This window comes from Heterodontus francisci, chromosome 29 (genome assembly GCF_036365525.1).
Source record: "Heterodontus francisci isolate sHetFra1 chromosome 29, sHetFra1.hap1, whole genome shotgun sequence".
In the NCBI taxonomy this organism is placed as follows: domain Eukaryota; kingdom Metazoa; phylum Chordata; class Chondrichthyes; order Heterodontiformes; family Heterodontidae; genus Heterodontus; species Heterodontus francisci.
Genome location: NC_090399.1, coordinates 71,256,974 through 71,277,647, shown reverse-complemented (window position 1 = coordinate 71,277,647; position 20,674 = coordinate 71,256,974).

Here is a 20,674-nt window from a genome sequence, read left to right as displayed (position 1 = left end):
GGATGAACAGTCTCAGGAACAATAGCCCTGTTGTTGGTGTGGATGAACAGTCTCAGGAACAATAGCCCTTGTGTTGATGTGGATGAACAGTCTCAGGAACAATAGCCCTTGAGTTGATGTGGATGAGCAGTTTCAGGAACAATAGCTCTGGTGTTGATGTGGATAAAAATTGTCAGGAACAATAGCTCTGTTGTTGATGTGGATGAACGTCTCAGGAACAATAGCTCTGTTGTTGATGTGGATGAACATTGTCAGGAACAATAGTTCTGTTGTTGATGTGGATGAACATTGTCAGGAACAATAGTTCTGCTGTTGATGTGGATGAACAGTCTCAGGAACAAAAGCCATGGTTTTGATGTGGATGAACAGTCTCAGGAACAATAGCCCTTGAGTTGATGTGGATGAACAGTCTCAGGAACAATAGCCCTTGAGTTGATGTGGATGAACAGTCTCAGGAACAATAGCCCTGGTGTTGATGTGGATGAACAGTGTCAGGAACAATAGTCCTGTTGTTGATGTGGATGAACTGTCCCAGGAACAATAGCCCTTGTGTTGATGTGGATGAACAGTCTCAGGAACAATAGCCCTGGTGTTGATGTGGATGAACAGTGTCAGGAACAATAGTCCTGTTGTTGATGTGGATGAACTGTCTCAGGAACAATAGCCCTTGTGTTGATGTGGATGAACAGTCTCAGGAACAATAGCCCTTGAGTTGATGTGGATGAACATTGTCAGGATCAATAGCTCTGTTGTTGATGTGGATGAACTGTCTCAGGAACAATAGCCCTTGTGTTGATGTTTATGAACATTGTCAGGAACAATAGCTCTGCTGTTGATGTGGATGAACAGTCTCAGGAACAATAGCCCTTGAGTTGATGTGGATGAACAGTATCAGGAACAATAGTCCTGTTGTTGATGTGGATGAACTGTCTCAGGAACAATAGCCCTTGAGTTGATGTGGATGAACAGTGTCAAGAACAATAGTCCTGTTGTTGATGTGGATGAACAGTCTCAGGAACAAAAGCCCTGGTTTTGATGTGGATGATCAGTCTCAGGAACAATAGCCCTGGTGTTGATGTGGATGAACATTGTCAGGAACAATAGTTCTGTTGTTGATGCGGATGAACAGTCTCAGGAACAATAGCCCTGTTGTTGATGTGGATGAACAGTCTCAGGAACAATAGCCCTAGAGTTGATGTGGATGAACAGTGGCAGGAACAATAGTCCTGTTGTTGATGTGGATGAACAGTCTCAGGAACAAAAGCCCTGGTTTTTATGTGGATGAACAGTCTCAGGAACAATAGCCCTGGTATTGATGTGAATGAACAGTCTCAGGAACAAAAGCCCTGGTTTTGATGTGGATGAACAGTCTCAGGAACAATAGCCCTGGTGTTGATGTGGATGAACAGTGTCAGGAACAATAGCCCTTGAGTTGATGTGGATGAACAGTCTCAGGATCAGTAGCCCTTGAGTTGATGTGGATGAACATTGTCAGGAACAATAGCTCTGTTGTTGATGTGGATGAACAGTCTCAGGAACAATAGCCCTGGTATTGATGTGGAAAAACATTGTCAGGAACAATAGCTCTGTTGTTGATGTGGATGAACAGTCTCAGGAACAATAGCCCTGGTTTTGATGTGGATGAACAGTCTCAGGAACAATAGTCCTGGTGTTGTTGTGGATGAACAGTCTCTGGAACAATAGTCCTGGTGTTGATGTGGATGAACAGTCTCAGGAACAATAGCCCTTGTGTTGATGTGGATGAACATTGTCAGGAACAATAGCCCTTGTGTTGATGTGGATGAACATTGTCAGGAACAATAGTTCTGTTGTTGATGTGGATGAACAGTCTCAGGAACAATAGCCCTTGAGTTGATGTGGATAAACATTGTCAGGAACAATAGCTCTGTTGTTGATGTGGATGAACAGTGTCAGGAACAATCGTCCTGGTGTTGATATGGATGAACAGTCTCAGGAACAATAGCCCTTTTGTTGATGTGGATGAACAGTGTCAGGAACAATAGTCCTGCTGTTGATGTGGATGAACAGTCTCAGGAACAATAGCCCTTTTGTTGATTTGGATGAACAGTGTCAGGAACAATAGTCCTGGTGTTGATGTGGATGAACAGTCTCAGGAACAATAGTCCTGGTGTTGAGGTGGATGAACAGTGTCAGGAACAATAGTGCTGGTGTTGATGTGGATGAACAGTCTCAGGAACAATAGCCCGGGTGTTGATGTGGATGAACAGTCTCAGGAACAATAACCCTGGTGTTGATGTGGATGAACAGTCTCAGGAACAATAGTCCTGGTGTTGATGTGGATGAACAGTCTCAGGAACAATAGTCCTGGTGTTGATGTGGATGAACAGTCTCAGGAACAATAGCCCTGGTGTTGATGTGGATGAACAGTGTCAGGAACAAGAGCCCTTGAGTTGATGTGGATGAACAGTCTCAGGAACAATAGCCCTTTCGTTGATGTGGATGAACAGTGTCAGGAACAATAGTCCTGGTGTTGATGTGGATGAACAGTCTCAGCAACAATAGTCCTGGTGTTGATGTGGATGAACAGTCTCAGGAACAATAGCCCTGGTGTTGATGTGGATGAACAGTCTCAGGAACAATAACCCTGGTGTTGATGTGGATGAACAGTCTCAGGAACAATAGTCCTGGTGTTGATGTGGATGAACAGTCTCAGGAACAATAGTCCTGGTGTTGATGTGGATGAACAGTCTCAGGAACAATAGCCCTGGTGTTGATGTGGATGAACAGTGTCAGGAACAAGAGCCCTTGAGTTGATGTGGATGAACAGTCTCAGGAACAATAGCCCTTGAGTTGATGTGGATGAACATTGTCAGGAACAATAGCCCTGGTGTTGATGTGGATAAACATTGTCAGGAACAATAGCTCTGTTGTTGATGTGGATGAACGTCTCAGGAACAATAGCACTGGTGTTGATGTGGATAAACATTGTCAGGAACAATATCTCTGCTGTTGATGTGGATGAACGTCTCAGGAACAATAGTTCTGTTGTTGATGTGGATGAACATTGTCAGGAACAATAGTTCTGTTGTTGATGTGGATGAACAGTCACAGGTACAATAGCCCTTGTGTTGATGTGGATGAACAGTCTCAGGAACAATAGCCCTGTTGTTGATGTGGATGAACATTGTCAGGAACAATAGTTCTGTTGTTGATGTGGATGAACATTGTCAGGAACAATAGTTCTGTTGTTGATGTCGATGAACAGTCTCAGGAACAATAGCCCTTGTGTTGATGTGGATGAACATTGTCAGGAACAATAGTTCTGTTGTTGATGTGGATGAACAGTCTCAGGAACAATAGCCCTGGTGTTGATTTGGATGAACAGTCTCAGGAACAATAGTCCTGGTGTTGATGTGGATGCACAGTCTCAGGAACAATAGCTCTGTTGTTGACGTGGATGAACAGTCTCAGGAACAATAGCCCTGGTGTTGATGTGGATGAACATTCTCAGGAACAATAGCCCTTGCGTTGATGTGGATGAACAGTCTCAGGAACAATAGCCCTTGTGTTGATGTGGATGAACATTGTCAGGAACAATAGTTCTGTTGTTGATGTGGATGAACAGTCTCAGGAACAATAGCCCTTGAGTTGATGTGGATGAACAGTCTCAGGAACAATAGCCCTTGAGTTGATGTGGATGAACATTGTCAGGAACAATAGCTCTGTTGTTGATGTGGATGAACAGTGTCAGGAACAATTGTCCTGGTGTTGATATGGATAAACATTGTCAGGAACAATAGCTCTGTTGTTGATGTGGATGAACGTCTCAGGAACAATAGTTCTGTTGTTGATGTGGATGAACAGTCACAGGTACAATAGCCCTTGTGTTGATGTGGATGAACAGTCTCAGGAACAGTAGCCCTTGTGTTGATGTGGATGAGCAGTTTCAGGAACAATAGCCCTGTTGTTGATGTGGATGAACAGTCTCAGGAACAATAGCCCTTGTGTTGATGTGGATGAGCAGTTTCAGGAACAATAGCTCTGGTGTTGATGTGGATAAAAATTGTCAGGAACAATAGCTCTGCAGTTGATGTGGATGAACGTCTCAGGAACAATAACCCTGTTGTTGATGTGGATGAACATTGTCAGGAACAATATTTCTGTTGTTGATGTGGATGAACATTGTCAGGAACAATAGTTCTGGTGTTGATGTGGATGAACAGTCTCAGGAACAATAGCCCTTGTGTTGATGTGGATGAACAGTCTCAGGAACAATAGCCCTTGAGTTGATGTGGATGAACAGTCTCAGGAACAATAGCCCTGGTGTTGATTTGGATGAACAGTCTCAGGAACAATAGTCCTGGTGTTGTTGTGGATGAACAGTCTCTGGAACAATAGTCCTGGTGTTGATGTGGATGCACAGTCTCAGGAACAATAGCTCTGTTGTTGATGTGGATGAACAGTCTCAGGAACAATAGCCCTGGTGTTGATGTGGATGAACATTGTCAGGAACAATAGTTCTGTTGTTGATGTGGATGAACAGTCTCAGGAACAATAGCCCTTGAGTTGATGTGGATGAACAGTCTCAGGAACAATAGCCCTTGAGTTGATGTGGATGAGCATTGTCAGGAACAATTGCTCTGTTGTTGATGTGTATGAACAGTGTCAGGAACAATCGTCCTGGTGTTGATATGGATGAACAGTCTCAGGAACAATAGCCTTTTTGTTGATGTGGATGAACAGTGTCAGGAACAATAGTCCTGGTGTTGATATGGATGAACAGTCTCAGGAACAATAGCCCTTTCGTTGATGTGGATGAACAGTGTCAGGAACAAGAGTCCTGGTGTTGATGTGGATGAACAGTCTCAGGAACAATAGTCCTGGTGTTGAGGTGGATTAACAGTGTCAGGAACAATAGCCCTGTTGTTGATGTGGATGAACAGTCTCAGGAACAATAGCCTTGCTGTTGATGTGGATGAACAGTCTCAGGAACAATAAACCTGGTGTTGATGTGGATGAACAGTCTCAGGAACAATAGTCCTGGTGTTGATGTGGATGAACAGTCTCAGGAACAATAGTCCTGGTGTTGATGTGGATGAACAGTCTCAGGAACAATAGCCCTGGTGTTGATGTGGATGAACATTGTCAGGAACAATAGCTCTGTTGTTGATGTGGATAAACATTGTCAGGAACAATAGCCCTTGAGTTGATGTGGATGAACAGTCTCAGGAACAATAGCCCTGGTGTTGATGTGGATGAACATTGTCAGGAACAATAGCTCTGTTGTTGATGTGGATAAACAGTGTCAGGAACAAGAGCCCTTGAGTTGATGTGGATGAACAGTCTCAGGAACAATAGCCCTTGAGTTGATGTGGATGAACATTGTCAGGAACAATAGCTCTGTTGTTGATGTGGATGAACAGTCTCAGGAACAATAGCCCTTGTGTTGATGTGGATGAGCAGTTTCAGGAACAATAGCCCTGTTGTTGATGTGGATGAACATTGTCAGGAACAATAGTTCTGTTGTTGATGTGGATGAACATTGTCAGGAACAATAGCTCTGTTGTTGATGTGGATGAACAGTCTCAGGAACAATAGCCCTGGTGTTGATTTGGATAAACAGTCTCAGGAACAATAGTCCTGGTGTTGTTGTGGATGAACAGTCTCTGGAACAATAGTCCTGGTGTTGATGTGGATGCACAGTCTCAGGAACAATAGCTCTGTTGTTGATGTGGATGAACAGTCTCAGGAACAATAGCCCTGGTGTTGATGTGGATGAACATTCTCAGGAACAATAGCCCTTGAGTTGATGTGGATGAACAGTCTCAGGAACAATAGCCCTTGTGTTGATGTGGATGAACATTGTCAGGAACAATAGTTCTGTTGTTGATGTGGATGAACAGTCTCAGGAACAATAGCCCTTGAGTTGATGTGGATGAACAGTCTCAGGAACAATAGCCCTTGAGTTGATGTGGATGAACATTGTCAGGAACAATAGCTCTGTTGTTGATGTGGATGAACAGTGTCAGGAACAATCGTCCTGGTGTTGATATGGATGAACAGTCTCAGGAACAATAGCCCTTTTGTTGATGTGGATGAACAGTGTCAGGAACAATAGTCCTGGTGTTGATATGGATGAACAGTCTCAGGAACAATAGCCCTTTCGTTGATGTGGATGAACAGTGTCAGGAACAATAGTCCTGGTGTTGATGTGGATGAACAGTCTCAGGAACAATAGTCCTGGTGTTGAGGTGGATGAACAGTGTCAGGAACAATAGTCCTGGTGTTGATGTGGATGAACAGTCTCAGGAACAATAGCCCTGGTGTTGATGTGGATGAACAGTCTCAGGAACAATAACCCTGGTGTTGATGTGGATGAACAGTCTCAGGAACAATAGTCCTGGTGTTGATGTGGATGAACAGTCTCAGGAACAATAGTCCTGGTGTTGATGTGGATGAACAGTCTCAGGAACAGTAGCCCTGCTGTTGATGTGGATGAACAGTGTCAGGAACAAGAGCCCTTGAGTTGATGTGGATGAACATTGTCAGGAACAATAGCCCTGGTGTTGATGTGGATAAACATTGTCAGGAACAATAGCTCTGTTGTTGATGTGGATGAACGTCTCAGGAACAATAGCCCTGGTGTTGATGTGGATAAACATTGTCAGGAACAATAGCTCTGTTGTTGATGTGGATGAACGTCTCAGGAACAATAGTTCTGTTGTTGATGTGGATGAACATTGTCAGGAACAATAGTTCTGTTGTTGATGTGGATGAACAGTCACAGGTACAATAGCCCTTGTGTTGATGTGGATGAACAGTCTCAGGAACAATAGCCCTTGTGTTGATGTGGATGAACATTGTCAGGAACAATAGTTCTGTTGTTGATGTGGATGAACATTGTCAGGAACAATAGTTCTGTTGTTGATGTGGATAAACATTGTCAGGAACAATAGCTCCGTTATTGATGTGGATGAACGTCTCAGGAACAATAGCCCTGGTGTTGATGTGGATGAACGTCTCAGGAACAATAGCCCTGTTGTTGATGTGGATGAACATTGTCATGAACAATAGTTCTGTTGTTGATGTGGATGAACATTGTCAGGAACAATAGTTCTGGTGTTGATGTGGATGAACAGTCTCAGGAACAATAGCCCTTGTGTTGATGTGGATAAACAGTCTCAGGAACAATAGCCCTTGAGTTGATGTGGATGAACAGTCTCAGGAACAATAGCCCTGGTGTTGATGTGGATGAACAGTGTCAGGAACAATAGTCCTGTTGTTGATGTGGATGAACTGTCTCAGGAACAATAGCCCTTGTGTTGATGTGGATGAACAGTCTCAGGAACAATAGCTCTGTTGTTGATGTTGATGAACTGTCTCAGGAACAATAGCCCTTGTGTTGATGTGGATAAACAGTCTCAGGAACAATAGCCCTGGTGTTGATGTGGATGAACAGTCTCAGGAACAATAACCCTGGTGTTGATGTGGATGAACAGTCTCAGGAACAATAGTCCTGGTGTTGATGTGGATGAACAGTCTCAGGAACAATAGTCCTGGTGTTGATGTGGATGAACAGTCTCAGGAACAGTAGCCCTGCTGTTGATGTGGATGAACAGTGTCAGGAACAAGAGCCCTTGAGTTGATGTGGATGAACATTGTCAGGAACAATAGCCCTGGTGTTGATGTGGATAAACATTGTCAGGAACAATAGCTCTGTTGTTGATGTGGATGAACGTCTCAGGAACAATAGCCCTGGTGTTGATGTGGATAAACATTGTCAGGAACAATAGCTCTGTTGTTGATGTGGATGAACGTCTCAGGAACAATAGTTCTGTTGTTGATGTGGATGAACATTGTCAGGAACAATAGTTCTGTTGTTGATGTGGATGAACAGTCACAGGTACAATAGCCCTTGTGTTGATGTGGATGAACAGTCTCAGGAACAATAGCCCTTGTGTTGATGTGGATGAACATTGTCAGGAACAATAGTTCTGTTGTTGATGTGGATAAACATTGTCAGGAACAATAGCTCCGTTATTGATGTGGATGAACGTCTCAGGAACAATAGCCCTGGTGTTGATGTGGATGAACATTGTCAGGAAAAATAGTTCTGTTGTTGATGTGGATGAACAGTCTCAGGAACAATAGCCCTGGTATTGATGTGGATGAACAGTGTCAGGAACAAGAGCCCTTGAGTTGATGTGGATGAACATTGTCAGGAACAATAGCCCTGGTGTTGATGTGGATAAACATTGTCAGGAACAATAGCTCTGTTGTTGATGTGGATGAACGTCTCAGGAACAATAGCCCTGGTGTTGATGTGGATAAACATTGTCAGGAACAATAGCTCTGTTGTTGATGTGGATGAACGTCTCAGGAACAATAGTTCTGTTGTTGATGTGGATGAACATTGTCAGGAACAATAGTTCTGTTGTTGATGTGGATGAACAGTCACAGGTACAATAGCCCTTGTGTTGATGTGGATGAACAGTCTCAGGAACAATAGCCCTTGTGTTGATGTGGATGAACATTGTCAGGAACAATAGTTCTGTTGTTGATGTGGATGAACATTGTCAGGAACAATAGTTCTGTTGTTGATGTGGATAAACATTGTCAGGAACAATAGCTCCGTTATTGATGTGGATGAACGTCTCAGGAACAATAGCCCTGGTGTTGATGTGGATGAACGTCTCAGGAACAATAGCCCTGTTGTTGATGTGGATGAACATTGTCATGAACAATAGTTCTGTTGTTGATGTGGATGAACATTGTCAGGAACAATAGTTCTGGTGTTGATGTGGATGAACAGTCTCAGGAACAATAGCCCTTGTGTTGATGTGGATAAACAGTCTCAGGAACAATAGCCCTTGAGTTGATGTGGATGAACAGTCTCAGGAACAATAGCCCTGGTGTTGATGTGGATGAACAGTGTCAGGAACAATAGTCCTGTTGTTGATGTGGATGAACTGTCTCAGGAACAATAGCCCTTGTGTTGATGTGGATGAACAGTCTCAGGAACAATAGCTCTGTTGTTGATGTTGATGAACTGTCTCAGGAACAATAGCCCTTGTGTTGATGTGGATAAACAGTCTCAGGAACAATAGCCCTGGTGTTGATGTGGATGAACAGTCTCAGGAACAATAACCCTGGTGTTGATGTGGATGAACAGTCTCAGGAACAATAGTCCTGGTGTTGATGTGGATGAACAGTCTCAGGAACAATAGTCCTGGTGTTGATGTGGATGAACAGTCTCAGGAACAGTAGCCCTGCTGTTGATGTGGATGAACAGTGTCAGGAACAAGAGCCCTTGAGTTGATGTGGATGAACATTGTCAGGAACAATAGCCCTGGTGTTGATGTGGATAAACATTGTCAGGAACAATAGCTCTGTTGTTGATGTGGATGAACGTCTCAGGAACAATAGCCCTGGTGTTGATGTGGATAAACATTGTCAGGAACAATAGCTCTGTTGTTGATGTGGATGAACGTCTCAGGAACAATAGTTCTGTTGTTGATGTGGATGAACATTGTCAGGAACAATAGTTCTGTTGTTGATGTGGATGAACAGTCACAGGTACAATAGCCCTTGTGTTGATGTGGATGAACAGTCTCAGGAACAATAGCCCTTGTGTTGATGTGGATGAACATTGTCAGGAACAATAGTTCTGTTGTTGATGTGGATAAACATTGTCAGGAACAATAGCTCCGTTATTGATGTGGATGAACGTCTCAGGAACAATAGCCCTGGTGTTGATGTGGATGAACGTCTCAGGAACAATAGCCCTGTTGTTGATGTGGATGAACATTGTCATGAACAATAGTTCTGTTGTTGATGTGGATGAACATTGTCAGGAACAATAGTTCTGGTGTTGATGTGGATGAACAGTCTCAGGAACAATAGCCCTTGTGTTGATGTGGATAAACAGTCTCAGGAACAATAGCCCTTGAGTTGATGTGGATGAACAGTCTCAGGAACAATAGCCCTGGTGTTGATGTGGATGAACAGTGTCAGGAACAATAGTCCTGTTGTTGATGTGGATGAACTGTCTCAGGAACAATAGCCCTTGTGTTGATGTGGATGAACAGTCTCAGGAACAATAGCTCTGTTGTTGATGTTGATGAACTGTCTCAGGAACAATAGCCCTTGTGTTGATGTGGATGAACAGTCTCAGGAACAATAGTTCTGTTGTTGATGTGGATGAACAGTCTCAGGAACAATAGCCCTTGAGTTGATGTGGATGAACAGTGTCAGGAACAATAGTCCTGTTGTTGATGTGGATGAACAGTCTCAGGAACAAAAGCCCTGGTTTTGATGTGGATGAACAGTCTCAGGAACAATAGCGCTGGTGTTGATGTGGATGAACAGTCTCAGGAACAAAAGCCCTGGTTTTGATGTGGATGAACAGTCTCAGGAACAATAGCCCTGGTATTGATGTGGATGAACAGTCTCAGGAACAAAAGCCCTGGTTTTGATGTGGATGAACAGTCTCAGGAACAATAGCCCTGGTGTTGATGTGGATGAACATTGTCAGGAAAAATAGTTCTGTTGTTGATGTGGATGAACAGTCTCAGGAACAATAGCCCTGGTATTGATGTGGATGAACAGTCTCAGGAACAAAAGCCCTGGTTTTGATGTGGATGAACAGTCTCAGGAACAATAGCCCTGGTGTTGATGTGGATGAACATTGTCAGGAACAATAGCTCTGTTGTTGATGTGGATGAACAGTCTCAGGAACAATAGCCCTTGAGTTGATGTGGATGAACAGTGTCAGGAACAATAGTCCTGTTGTTGATGTGGATGAACAGTCTCAGGAACAATAGCCCTTGAGTTGATGTGGATGAACAATGTCAGGAACAATAGTCCTGTTGTTGATGTGGATGAACAGTCTCAGGAACAAAAGCCCTGGATTTGATGTGGAGGAACAGTCTCAGGAACAATAGCCCTGGTATTGATGTGGATGAACAGTCTCAGGAACAATAGCCCTGGTGTTGATGTGGATGAACATTGTCAGGAACAATAGTTCTGTTGTTGATGTGGATGAACAGTCTCAGGAACAATAGCCCTGGTGTTGATGTGGATGAACAGTGTCAGGAACAATAGTCCTGTTGTTGATGTGGATGAACTGTCTCAGGAACAGTAGCCCTTGTGTTGATGTGGATGAACAGTCTCAGGAACAATAGCCCTTGAGTTGATGTGGATGAACAGTGTCAGGAACGATAGTCCTGTTGTTGATGTGGTTGAACAGTCTCAGGAACAATAGCCCTGGTATTGATGTGGATGAACAGTCTCAGGAACAAAAGCCCGGGTTTTGATGTGGATGAACAGTCTCTGGAACAATAGCTCTGGTGTTGATGTGGATGAACATTGTCAGGAACAATAGTTCTGTTGTTGATGTGGATGAACAGTCTCAGGATCAATAGCCCTGGTGTTGATGTGGATGAACATTGTCAGGAACAATAGTTCTGTTGTTGATGTGGATGAACAGTCTCAGGAACAATAGCCCTGTTGTTGATGTGGATGAACAGTCTCAGGAACAATCGCCCTTGAGTTGATGTGAATGAACAGTCTCAGGAACAATAACCCTGGTGTTGATGTGGATGAACAGTCTCAGGAACAATATTCCTGGTGTTGATGTGGATGAACAGTGTCAGGATCAATAGTCCTGGTGTTGATGTGGATGAACAGTCTCAGGAACAGTAGCCCTGCTGTTGATGTGGATGAACAGTGTCAGGAACAAGAGCCCTTGAGTTGATGTGGATGAACATTGTCAGGAACAATAGCCCTGGTGTTGATGTGGATAAACATTGTCAGGAACAATAGCCCTGGTGTTGATGTGGATAAACATTGTCAGGAACAATAGCTCTGTTGTTGATGTGGATGAACGTCTCAGGAACAATAGTTCTGTTGTTGATGTGGATGAACATTGTCAGGAACAATAGCTCTGTTGTTGATGTGGATGAACGTCTCAGGAACAATAGCCCTGGTGTTGATGTGGATAAACATTGTCAGGAACAATAGCTCTGTTGTTGATGTGGATGAACGTCTCAGGAACAATAGTTCTGTTGTTGATGTGGATGAACATTGTCAGGAACAATAGTTCTGTTGTTGATGTGGATGAACAGTCACAGGTACAATAGCCCTTGTGTTGATGTGGATGAACAGTCTCAGGAACAATAGCCCTTGTGTTGATGTGGATGAACATTGTCAGGAACAATAGTTCTGTTGTTGATGTGGATGAACATTGTCAGGAACAATAGTTCTGTTGTTGATGTGGATAAACATTGTCAGGAACAATAGCTCCGTTGTTGATGTGGATGAACGTCTCAGGAACAATAGCCCTTGTGTTGATGTGGATGAACAGTCTCAGGAACAATAGCCCTTGTGTTGATGTGGATGAACATTGTCATGAACAATAGTTCTGTTGTTGATGTGGATGAACATTGTCAGGAACAATAGTTCTGGTGTTGATGTGGATGAACAGTCTCAGGAACAATAGCCCTGGTGTTGATGTGGATGAACAGTGTCAGGAACAATAGTCCTGTTGTTGATGTGGATGAACAGTCTCAGGAACAATAGCCCTGGTGTTGATGTGGATGAACAGTCTCAGGAACAATAGCTCTGTTGTTGATGTTGATGAACTGTCTCAGGAACAATAGCCCTTGTGTTGATGTGGATGAACAGTCTCAGGAACAATAGTTCTGTTGTTGATGTGGATGAACAGTCTCAGGAACAATAGCCCTTGAGTTGATGTGGATGAACAGTGTCAGGAACAATAGTCCTGTTGTTGATGTGGATGAACAGTCTCAGGAACAATAGCTCTGTTGTTGATGTTGATGAACTGTCTCAGGAACAATAGCCCTTGTGTTGATGTGGATGAACAGTCTCAGGAACAATAGTTCTGTTGTTGATGTGGATGAACAGTCTCAGGAACAATAGCCCTTGAGTTGATGTGGATGAACAGTGTCAGGAACAATAGTCCTGTTGTTGATGTGGATGAACAGTCTCAGGAACAATAGCCCTTGAGTTGATGTGGATGAACAGTGTCAGGAACAATAGTCCTGTTGTGGATGTGGATGAACAGTCTCAGGAACAAAAGCCCTGGTTTTGATGTGGATGAAAAGTCTCAGGAACAATAGCCCTGGTATTGATGTGGATGAACAGTCTCAGGAACAAAAGCCCTGGTTTTGATGTGGATGAACAGTCTCAGGAACAATAGCCCTGGTGTTGATGTGGATGAACATTGTCAGGAACAATAGTTCTGTTGTTGATGTGGATGAACAGTCTCAGGAACAATAGCCCTGGTGTTGATGTGGATGAACATTGTCAGGAACAATAGCTCTGTTGTTGATGTGGATGAACAGTGTCAGGAACAATAGTCCTGTTGTTGATGTGGATGAACAGTCTCAGGAACAATAGCCCTTGAGTTGATCTGGATGAACAATGTCAGGAACAATAGTCCTGTTGTTGATGTGGATGAACAGTCTCAGGAACAAAAGCCCTGGTTTTGATGTGGATGAACAGTCTCAGGAACAATAGCCCTGGTATTGATGTGGATGAACAGTCTCAGGAACAATAGCCCTGGTGTTGATGTGGATGAACATTGTCAGGAACAATAGTTCTGTTGTTGATGTGGATGAACAGTCTCAGGAACAATAGCCCTGGTGTTGATGTGGATGAACAGTGTCAGGAACAATAGTCCTGTTGTTGATGTGGATGAACTGTCTCAGGAACAGTAGCCCTTGTGTTGATGTGGATGAACAGTCTCAGGAACAATAGCCCTTGAGTTGATGTGGATGAACAGTGTCAGGAACGATAGTCCTGTTGTTGATGTGGTTGAACAGTCTCAGGAACAATAGCCCTGGTATTGATGTGGATGAACAGTCTCAGGAACAAAAGCCCGGGTTTTGATGTGGATGAACAGTCTCAGGAACAATAGCTCTGGTGTTGATGTGGATGAACATTGTCAGGAACAATAGTTCTGTTGTTGATGTGGATGAACAGTCTCAGGAACAATAGCCCTGGTGTTGATGTGGATGAACATTGTCAGGAACAATAGTTCTGTTGTTGATGTGGATGAACAGTCTCAGGAACAATAGCCCTGTTGTTGATGTGGATGAACAGTCTCAGGAACAATCGCCCTTGAGTTGATGTGGATGAACAGTGTCAGGAACAATAGTCCTGTTGTTGATGTGGATGAACAGTCTCAGGAACAAAAGCCCTGGTTTTGATGTGGATGAACAGTCTCAGGAACAATAGCCCTGGTATTGATGTGGATGAACTGTCTCAGGAACAATAGCCCTGGTGTAAATGTGGATGAACAGTCTCAGGAACAATAGCCCTGTTGTTGATGTGGATGAACAGTCTCAGGAACAATCGCCCTTGAGTTGATGTGGATGAACAGTCTCAGGAACAAACGCCCTGGTTTTGATGTGGATGAACAGTCTCAGGAACAATAGCCCTGGTATTGATGTGGATGAACTGTCTCAGGAACAATAGCCCTTGTGTTGATGTGGATGAACAGTCTCAGGAACAATAGCCCTGTTGTTGTTGTGGATGAACAGTGTCAGGAACAATAGTCCTGTTGTTGATGTGGATGAACAGTCTCAGGAACAATAGCCCTTGAGTTGATGTGGATGAACAGTGTCAGGAACAATAGTCCTGTTGTTGATGTGGATGAACAGTCTCAGGAACAAAAGCCCTGGTTTTGATGTGGATGAACAGTCTCAGGAACAATAGCCCTGGTATTGATGTGGATGAACTGTCTCAGGAACAATAGCCCTGGTGTTGATGTGGATGAACAGTCTCAGGAACAACAGCCTTGGTGTTGATGTGGATGAACAGTCTCAGGAACAATAGCCCTGGTGTTGATGTGGATGAACATTGTCAGGAACAATAGCCCTGGTGTTGATGTGGATGAACAGTCTCAGGAACAACAGCCTTGGTGTTGATGTGGATGAACAGTCTCAGGAACAATAGTCCTGTTGTTGATGTGGATGAACAGTCTCAGGAACAAAAGCCCTGGTTTTGATGTGGATGAACAGTCTCAGGAACAATAGCCCTGGTATTGATGTGGATGAACTGTCTCAGGAACAATAGCCCTGGTGTTGATGTGGATGAACAGTCTCAGGAACAACAGCCTTGGTGTTGATGTGGATGAACAGTCTCAGGAACAATAGCCCTGGTATTGATGTGGATGAACTGTCTCAGGAACAATAGCCCTGGTATTGATGTGGATGAACAGTCTCAGGAACAAAAGCCCGGGTTTTGATGTGGATGAGCAGTCTCAGGAACAATAGCTGTGGTGTTGATGTGGATGAACATTGTCAGGAACAATAGTTCTGTTGTTGATGTGGATGAACAGTCTCAGGAACAATAGCCCTGTTGTTGATGTGGATGAACAGTCTCAGGAACAATCGCCCTTGAGTTGATGTGGATGAACAGTGTCAGGAACAATAGTCCTGTTGTTGATGTGGATGAACAGTCTCAGGAACAAAAGCCCTGGTTTTGATGTGGATGAACAGTCTCAGGAACAATAGCCCTGGTATTGATGTGGATGAACTGTCTCAGGAACAATAGCCCTGGTGTTGATGTGGATGAACAGTCTCAGGAACAACAGCCTTGGTGTTGATGTGGATGAACAGTCTCAGGAACAATAGCCCTGGTGTTGATGTGGATGAACATTGTCAGGAACAATAGCCCTGGTGTTGATGTGGATGAACAGTCTCAGGAACAACAGCCTTGGTGTTGATGTGGATGAACAGTCTCAGGAACAATAGTCCTGTTGTTGATGTGGATGAACAGTCTCAGGAACAAAAGCCCTGGTTTTGATGTGGATGAACAGTCTCAGGAACAATAGCCCTGGTATTGATGTGGATGAACTGTCTCAGGAACAATAGCCCTGGTGTTGATGTGGATGAACAGTCTCAGGAACAACAGCCTTGGTGTTGATGTGGATGAACAGTCTCAGGAACAATAGCCCTGGTATTGATGTGGATGAACTGTCTCAGGAACAATAGCCCTGGTGTTGATGTGGATGAACAGTCTCAGGAACAACAGCCTTGGTGTTGATGTGGATGAACAGTCTCAGGAACAATAGCCCTGGTATTGATGTGGATGAACTGTCTCAGGAACAATAGCCCTGGTATTGATGTGGATGAACAGTCTCAGGAACAAAAGCCCGGGTTTTGATGTGGATGAGCAGTCTCAGGAACAATAGCTGTGGTGTTGATGTGGATGAACATTGTCAGGAACAATAGTTCTGTTGTTGATGTGGATGAACAGTCTCAGGAACAATAGCCCTGTTGTTGATGTGGATGAACAGTCTCAGGAACAATCGCCCTTGAGTTGATGTGGATGAACAGTGTCAGGAACAATAGTCCTGTTGTTGATGTGGATGAACAGTCTCAGGAACAATCGCCCTTGAGTTGATGTGGATGAACAGTCTCAGGAACAATAGCCCTGATATTGATGTGGATGAACTGTCTCAGGAACAATAGCCCTTGTGTTGATGTGGATGAACAGTCTCAGGAACAATAGTCCTGTTGTTGATGTAGATGAACAGTCTCAGGAACAATAGCCCTGTTGTTGTTGTGGATGAACAGTGTCAGGAACAATAGTCCTGTTGTTGTTGTGGATGAACAGTCTCAGGAACAATAGCCCTGTTGTTGTTGTGGATGAACAGTCTCAGGAACAATAGCCCTGGTTTTGATGTGGATGAACAGTCTCAGGAACAATAGCCCTGTTGTTGTTGTGGATGAACAGTCTCAGGAACAATAGCCCTTGAGTTGATGTGGATGAACAGTGTCAGGAACAATAGTCCTGTTGTTGATGTGGATGAACAGTCTCAGGAACAATAGCCCTGGTATTGATGTGGATGAACTGTCTCAGGAACAATAGCCCTGGTGTTGATGTGGATGAACAGTCTCAGGAACAACAGCCTTGGTGTTGATGTGGATGAACAGTGTCAGAAACAATAGCCCTTGTGTTGATGTGGATGAACATTGTCAGGAACAATAGCTCTGTTGTTGGTGTGGATGAACTGTCTCAGGAACAGTAGCCCTGGTGTTGATGTGGATGAACAGTCTCAGGAACAAAAGCCCTGGTGTTGATGTGGATGAACTGTCTCAGGAACAATAGCCCTGCTGTTGATGTGGATGAACAGTCTCAGGAACAAAAGCCCTGGTGTTGATGTGGATGAGCAGTGTCAGGAACAATAGCCCTGGTGTTGATGTGGATGAACTGTCTCAGGAACAATAGCCCTGGTGTTGATGTGGATGAGCAGTGTCAGGAACAATAGCCCTGGTGTTGATGTGGATGAACTGTCTCAGGAACAATAAACCTCGTGTTGATGTGGATGAACAGTCTCAGGAACAATAAACCGGGTGTTGATTTGGATGAACAGTCTCAGGAACAATAGCCCTGGTGTTGATTAGATTAGATTAGAGATACAGCACTGAAACAGGCCCTTTGGCCCACCTAGTCTGTGCCGAACATCAACCACCCATTTATACTAATCCTACACTAATCCCATATTCCTACCAAACATCCCCACCTGTCCCTATATTTCCCTACCACCTACCTATACTAGTGACAATTTATAATGGCCAATTTACCTATCAACCTGCAGGTCTTTTGGCTTGTGTGAGGAAACCGGAGCACCCGGAGAAAACCCACGAAGACACAGGGAGAACTTGCAAACTCCACACAGGCTGTACCCGGAATTGAACCCGGGTCCCTGGAGCTGTGAGGCTGCGGTACTAACCACTGTGCCGCCCTGGTGTTGATGTGGATGAACAGTAGCCCTTGTGTTAGTTGTAGGTGTTAAATTTGATTCAATCACATTCTGTACAGACAGAGCTCTGCGGCTAAGTGAATAGCCTGAGATTGAAATGTTAATTCTTGGGTAGTTGTCCAGAATTTTAACAGAGATATTGGGATTGCGAATGGAGAAAGGCTTCCATGTGATAACAGCCTAAAAATGTTAAGCATGTGGGACTTTAGAATTCCAGCCTTGGATGTTCTGTTTGTTTATCTCAGTGCAGCCCAGATCAGATTTGGACAACTCCATTTATTATCTGGAGTCTTGCCATGCTGCAAAGCCATTTCACATCCAATGATTACACAGAGAGTACGGGGGTGATCTGCTTGTCTATTGGTTTTCTTCCCCTGAAGTATAAGTGGAGCTTGTTACGCTGTACAGATGAACAGTTGCTACTGGAAAGACCTTGTACTATTGATTAGTTCCCTGCCCCACTCTTAGCCAGTGGAACTGCTTTTGCCTCAACTTCTTGTTGAAGGTTAAAGAGCCCTGTGAAGTGCAGCCAACACTGAATATTGTGAACACACCCTCATGTCTGAGTAGCTGCCTGTTACTGAGACACAATGAAGTCCATGTGCGATGATATTAACCCAGCCGTGGGTGTAACTCAGTGGTACAGTGCCGACTTTGCCTGTATAGACCTTGGTTTAAAGTCCCGGTACCATTAGATTCATCAAATCTTGAAACACAGAATGATTCTTTTCAGCCCATGGTTTCTATGCTGGGACTTTGAAAAATTAATGTAATTAATCCCACTTCCCTACTGAATCCCATTTGTCCTGTAAATGCATAATTTATATATAGTTACTATCCCACACCTTTTAGGAGTCTATTTCAGGTTCTAACACTGAACAATGAGGAGATGTTTAACTTGTATAAATAACTGGTTAGGCCTCAGCTGAAGCAATTTTTGGGACTGTACTTTGGGACTGATATTAAAGTCTGAGAGATTTAGCAGAATTATATAAGACATGGGTGACTTCTGTTCTGTAGACAGACTGGGATTGTTGGGTAGTGTGAGGGGAGGTTTAATAAAGGTTTTAAACTCAATGAGAGTTTTTCATAGAATCAGCGTGGTCTTAGATATACTATGGTTAGAGAACTGTGCAAAGTTTTTGTCTTCATCGTAAAATAAGATTATAAAAATACTGGAGGAAGTGTGAAAAAATTGTAAGAATGACATTGTCAGTAAGATGGTGGAACTTTAATGAATGATTGGACAGACTGGGACTCCTTTCTCTCCAAAAGTGAAGTTTGAGAGTAGACAGAGTTCTTTATAATTATGAAGGGGTTTAATCAGGTAGAAATAGAGGTGTTTACACTTGGAGGTGAGGAAATTTAACATTGAAGCAAAGAACCATGGAATCACAGGAGGACATTGATCGTGTCTATGCTGGATTCTACAAGAGCAACACAACTCATCCCACTCCTCCACCTTTTCCCGATATTTCACCAAATCTTTATGTTCAGATAATTATCTAATTCCCATTTCAACGCCACGATTGAATATTCCTCCACCACACTCTCAGACAGTGCATTCCAGATCCAACTACCAGCTGCATCAAAAAATATTTTTTCCTCATGTTCTTTGGTTCATTTGCCATTCATGTTAAATCAGTGCAAAAGTAAAACAGGAAAGGTAGCCAAACCATGGCTTGCAAGGGAAATTAGAGATATCATTAGATCCAAGGAAGAGGCATATAGATTTGCCAGGAAAAGCAACAGACCGGAGGATTGGGAGCAGTTTAGAAAGGAGGATCAAGGGATTGATTAAGAAGGGCAATATAGAGTACAAAAGCAAGCTTGCAGGGAACATAAAAACTGACTGTAAAAGTTTTATCGGTATGACACAAAGGTTGGTGGAGTTGCGGATAGTGATGAGGGTTATCAGAGGATACAGCAGGATATAGATCGGTTGGAGACTTGGGCGGAGAAATGGCAGATGGTGTTTAATCCGGACAAATGTGAGGGAAATCATTTTGGAAGGTCGAATGCAGGTGGGAAGTATACAGTAAATGGCAGAACCCTTAGGAGTATTGACAGGCAGAGAGATATGGGCATACAGGCGCACAGGTCACTGAAAGTGGCAACGCAGGTGGATAAGGTAGTCAAGAAGGCATACGGCATGCTTGCCTTCATTGGTTGGGGCAGAGAATATAAAAATTGGGAAGTCATGCTGCAGCTGTACAGAACTTTAGTTAGGCCACACTTAGAATATTGAGTGCAATTCTGGTCGCCACACTACCAGAAAGATGTGGAGGCTTTGGAGAGGGTACAGAAGAGGTTTACCAGGATGTTGCCTGGTCTTGAGGGCATTAGCTATGAAGAGAGGTTGGATAAACTCGGATTGTTTTCACTGGAACGACAGAGGTGGAAGGGCGACATGATAAAGGTTTACAAAGTTATAAGCGGCATGGACAGAGTAGATAGTCAGAAGCTTTTTCCCAGGGTGGAAGAGTCAGTTACGAGGGGACATAGGTTTAAGGTGAGAGGGGCAAAGTTTACAGGGGATGTGCGAGGCAAGTTCTTTACACAGAGGGTGGTGATTGCCTGGAACTTGCTGCCGGGGAAGGTGGTGGAAGCAGGTACGATAGCGTCGTTTAAGAGGCATCTTGACAAATACATGAATAGGATGGGAATAGAGGGATACGGTCGCCGGAAGTGCAGAAGGTTTTAGTTTAGGCAAGCATCAAGATGGGTGCAGGCTTGGAGGGCCGAATGGCCTGTTCCTGTGCTGTACTGTTCTTTGTTCTTTGTAAGTGAAGAGAAAAAGATTGATGAAGACAAATGCAGGTCCCTTACAGTAAGAAACAGGGAATTTATTATGGATAATAAAGAAATGGCTGACCAACTAAATGCATACTTTGCTTC